Source organism: Piliocolobus tephrosceles, chromosome 4, assembly GCF_002776525.5.
Source record: "Piliocolobus tephrosceles isolate RC106 chromosome 4, ASM277652v3, whole genome shotgun sequence".
NCBI lineage: Eukaryota > Metazoa > Chordata > Mammalia > Primates > Cercopithecidae > Piliocolobus > Piliocolobus tephrosceles.
The window spans coordinates 153,016,816-153,022,067 of NC_045437.1; the positions used below are offsets into that span (position 1 = coordinate 153,016,816).

The 5,252-nt window shown below is 39.4% G+C and overlaps 1 pseudogene; it reads right to left on the reverse strand.

Annotated features, from left to right (window-relative positions):
• Window positions 1-563: 563 nt before the first annotated feature.
• On the reverse strand, window positions 564-1,418 carry LOC111527501 (annotated as a pseudogene).
• Window positions 1,419-5,252: the final 3,834 nt, after the last annotated feature.

Consider the following 5,252-nt stretch of genomic DNA (forward strand, 5'->3'; position numbering starts at 1 on the left):
GAACCAGGATTCCTTGGAGAAATGGCTGATTACAGTATTGGGGCAGGAAACAAACAAGATGAGCCTCGAGCATCTTGTAATATCAGAAAGTAAGGAAGTGCTTAAAAATTAAAAGAAACTTACAATGATGGGTTTATGTCAGAGGAACAGAGGGACACAGAACCCAACTGCAAGAACTTCCAATGGTCAAAGTGGGAACAATTTGAACAACAAAATACAGTAGTATTGGATTATAACCCAAAGTGTAACATAAATATCCGTAAGTCCACATTGAAAATGACTAAACAAATAATTGATAGAGAAGAAACAAATGTCCCTTTCAAAAGAATTCCAAGTAAATCATGTAGCTACTCCATTCTTTTTAATCATTAGTGATGTATGCAAACAACTTTCAAATACATTTTGACATCAAAGTCAGGCAATTCACTTGGAAGAACATTGTAACGAAAACCACTGAATTTTTGTAGTAAGATGTTTAATGTCAACTTTGATTATGGGAATACTTTACATCTCACACAAAGAAGGCACTGGTACTTAGAAACTTAAGAAAATTACTAGAACTGTTAAGACTGAGGTGAAGAATTTGTACAGCCTTCCACAGTTTCAAAGAGGTAGTGATAGATACTTGTCCTCCTGGCAATATCAAATGCAGTTTCTTCCAAGTTGTTTTTCAGCCCTGGCTTGATGTAACAACTCACCAGGAGGAGTTCTAGGGTATCCTTGCTGTCTCTGTTCCCAGCAGCAAGACGCAAGGGGGCCAAGAGGCCTTTTGTTTGGGCATTGATATCTGCATCATGCTGCAATAAGAAAGAAGCCACTTGTATTATTCTACTTACAAGCACTGTGCAGGGGCGTCCAGCCATCCACAGTTACTGCATGAGCATCTGCTTCCTGCGCAATGAGCTCCTGGACAATATCTAAGTGTCCATTGCAGGCTGTACAATGAAGAGGGGTATACTCATCTTCATCTCTAGTGTTCACATGAGCAACCTTTTCAGAAAGTAGTCTCCGCACTGTAGTAAGCCGATTTTTTTCAGCAGCCCAAAGAAACAATTTGCTTGGGTCTTTTTCCATTTTTTTTTTTTTCTTGCAACTGATACTACTCTTCATTTTTTCATCTTGCTCCTCGTCTTCATCAGAACTGCCTACCCAAAGACTTTGAATACCAGTAGGAATAAGGTGTCCATATGTTTCCAAAAATTCAAGTTGGTTAAAGTGTTCAGAAAAATCCAAGGAATTCCCTTGGTCTGGTATTCCATCATTATTTCCTTTTTCTTTTTCCATTTTTACTACTATTCTAAATTAAAAGCATTTCAAATGCCAGGGTATAAATAACCTTTCTAGAGATGAATTATGACTGCTTTATTCATCAAGATCTGACAGAAGGGAAAATAGCCGCCGTGCATCTCACTTCCGGGAGCAATTTTTAAACAATTTTTTAATTATTATACTTTAAGTTCTGGGGTACATGTGCAGAATGTGCAGGTTTGTTACATAGGTATACATGTGCCATGGTGGTTTGCTGCACCCATCAACTCCTTACCCACACTAGATATTTCTCCTAATGCTCTCCCTCCCCTTGCCCCCCACCCCCAACAGGCCCCAGTGTGTGATATTCCCCTCCCTGTGTCCATGTGTTCTCATTGTTCAACTTCCACTTATGAGTGAGAACACGTGGTGTTTGGTTTTCTGTTTTTGTGTTAGTTTGCTGAGAATGATGGTTTCCATACTCCATTCTTAAGAAGGGGAGCATAAATCTGTACTCTTTAATTGTAGGCTTCTCATAGTGACTTCCTTTCAAAGAGTACAGCATGGAAATGAAGGAGGGAGGGAAAGAGTAACTTTACAGTGAAGAAACCCAACAAAACACCCATGGCCAGGCAATCAGGGCCAACATCAGCAGTGAGAAACCATGTTGATAACATGTGATGAAAATGGCACTTTACCTCTGTGGTTTCCCCCCAAAGTCCACAATCTCAGTCTAATTGTGAGGAAAGATAACAGACAAATCCAATTTGAGAGGCATCCTACAAAATATCTGACCAGTATTCAAAACTGTCAAGGTCATCAAAAATGAGAAAAGCAAGAGAAGTTTTCATAGCTAAGAGGATCCTAAAGGGACATGATGTGAGTGTAAGGTAGTATCTTGGATAGGATCCTGGGACAGCAAAAGGACATAAGGAAAAACTAAGCAAATCTGAGTAACTATAAACTTTCAGTTATTAAAAGTACGGTATCAATGTTGGTTCATTAGTTGTAACAAAAGTTAAGTGGCTAATAAGGGAAACTGGGTGTGGGGTATACCAGAACTCTGTATACGGTCTTAATTTTTCTGTACACCTATAACTGTTCTGAAAAAATAAACTCTATTGGGAAAAAAAGTTCCCCTGGTTTTGATTCCATTTATGTAGAGATTTGGGTCTTGTCTGCAACATGATTCTTCATTCAGTTCCTTACTCTTTGAACGATTTCCCTTTCTTGTCCCATATTGTTCTGCTTCTGCCACATTGATTCCATCACTGGGCAGTTCTAGCAGCTTAGAAACCCTATTATTGTGCTCATTTATTCATGGTTTCTGCCCTCATAGAGCAACATAGAATGAGTTTGCAGCCACAAAGCAGTTCTTCAGTCATTCAAGGATACTACTTTCATGAAGCCGTCCTCCCAGGATTAAAATTAGGTAAATGCCCTCTCCATTCCTCATGTGGTGCCATTTCTGAATACTTCACTATCCTGGACACTTTCCTATGAGTGTTTATGTTTGTTAAAATGAGGAACCTAGATCTAAATATGTTTTCCCTGTTGTATTCCAATCAGAATTAAGCATAATAGCATAATATCATTTTTTAAATATCATTTTTTAAATTATATTTCCTCTTACCGACTGCTTAAAATATATATTATATCATTCTGGTTTTAGACCTCCATTTCAAGAAGGTGAGCTAAATATAATTAAGTTTCCTTTACACATGCTCCCACTGTCATTAAATGCACCCCATTGATGAAATTTCAAATAATTCATTTAAATTCTCTACATCATTCAGTTGTTCTCACTGTTTGAAATCAATAGCTGTTTTTGACTGACTTTCTGAATGAACTAACACTTTTCTTAGTCCTTAAGCATACAAAATCTTACACGTATGCCAAGGATGCATAATAAACACACTCAAATACATGTCTTTTGTTCAGCAATGGGCTTTGTGTTGATTAGCAAAATCATAGCTCTCTCAAACAGGAAAAAAAAAAAGTACTTTTCCCCATAGGGGTTAGCTGAGGTGTAAAATAGTGAATCAGAACCAAGGAATTTGGTGGCATGAAGTCTTAGGTTTTCATGCCGAGCATAAAACCAAACATAGCAATAAAATAAAATGGTGATAGAATAACTCCCAGGGGAATATAGAAATTATAGTGCTCAGATATGAAAGCTGGAATTAGTTGCTACCTTTTTGTGTTCCAGAGTAAATCTTTCTTAACATTGCAGAGAAGTGATTTGGGACTTCCGACGTTTGGAAAGATGTCTTTATCCACTTGGAGGATGTTTCTTTCAGGATTTGGCAATCTGTGCTATCCCTGACTCTCTCCTTGGGAAGAGTGTGGTAGGTATAAGTATAAGGGTACAGCATCAGCCAAGAATTTCTGAACGTACTCAGTGAAGGCCCATATATATCTGTTGGGTGACTTGTGCGACAGCCCAACTTCCTGTTTTCCCCCCTTCAACTCCACATGGATCCCAGGTTTCCCCTTTCCTCTGAGCCTGTTGCCCTCATTGATACTTTTGGCTTTTCCTCATGACCCAAAACCTTCTGTTTGGTTGTTTGATGTTATTCACTAGGTCTGTTTATTAGAGTCTGCCATATATTTGCCTCTCCTGATAGTATATGGATAAATAAAATGTTAAAAGGTCACTTAATTGTGTGGCAATGGTTTTGAGGATGGAGCCATGTCCTGCATTTCTTGCTTTTTCCTCTTACATCAGCACTCCAAGGACACTGAAATATGGATGTACTCAGTGGTCCTTCTAAATCTACCAATGGATACAGCCTAAAAGCTGACCTAGGCCAAGTCCACTTAACCCCCCAAAATAAAGTTGATTCATTCAGAAGCAAAATCAATTTCATTGGATTACACTCTCAGAGCTGAGTGTCCAGAAAAATGCTTGTGCTTGAAAGAACTGACCAAATGTTGGATTTGGCACAGTTGGTGGCAAATCCAGTTTTATCTTTCTCCTCTATGCATGAGTAGGGGGAGAGAAAGATTTGTCTGTCCTTTTATAAACAGTTTGAAAGCAAAATGAGGCTGGCTATTTATGCTGCTGGGAATCTCACTTGGTTCAGAGATTTAGAATTAGTTTTGTGGTGTTTGACAGCTTATACCTCTCTGTCTAAGCTTGTGGTAACTGAAGTTGCCCAGTGGGAGGAAGGTTAAGTTGTCTTTCTGAACAGCTTCCAGTCATCCTTCTTTGCAGACCCAGAGGCAGCTCTGGTGGTTCAAAAAGAACAAATAATTTCATCCCCCAGGAGGAAGCACTGCTTGAGAGCAATAACTGCATTTTCTACCCCATCAGAGCTTATCTGTATACTTGGGATAGTGCTGACTGTATTTAGCATGCACCATAATCGTGGTGTGGTCCAGTGATGTCTCTGCTGTTCTTTCCTCAAACGTTGGTGTTTCCAAGAAGCAAGCTCTCAGAGCTAGTATCCATTCCTCCCCTTCTGGGTGGGGAGCCTGCTGTGTAACCATCACTTTCTCCTCTAGCCAACCTCCAACAGGGTATGATTTTGCTTACCTTTTGGAAAGGTATTCCCAGAAATTAGGATTGCAAGCCAGAAGGCCCCTGAGCAAATGGATTGGAAGTTTCAGAAGTTTTGATTGTTGCTGAGATATATTTCCATGTCTTAGTCAAAGAAATTTGAGGTGGCAAATTGATTTCATTTGTTTGTCAATTCAGATCAATTGGTATGCACAGAAGAACTGTGTGGAGAGACTCTCAGGACATGTCTTATCTCTGGTGTTGAGTAAAAATAGAGCCTGACTGTTTAGAGATAGCTGTCTGGAGTGGGAGGCAGCCCCACTGAGGCACTGGGTTTGAGTGCCTCAGAGTTGTCAACAAAGGGATGCAACAATTGTGGAGCATTCTATACATACCTAGTACTGTTCCAAGTGCACAGAGGAGCTCTGACATAGAAGAAAATACAGTTATTGCTCTCAAAAAGAGTATACATGGAACAAGGTGATAGTGGTATTATTGGGCT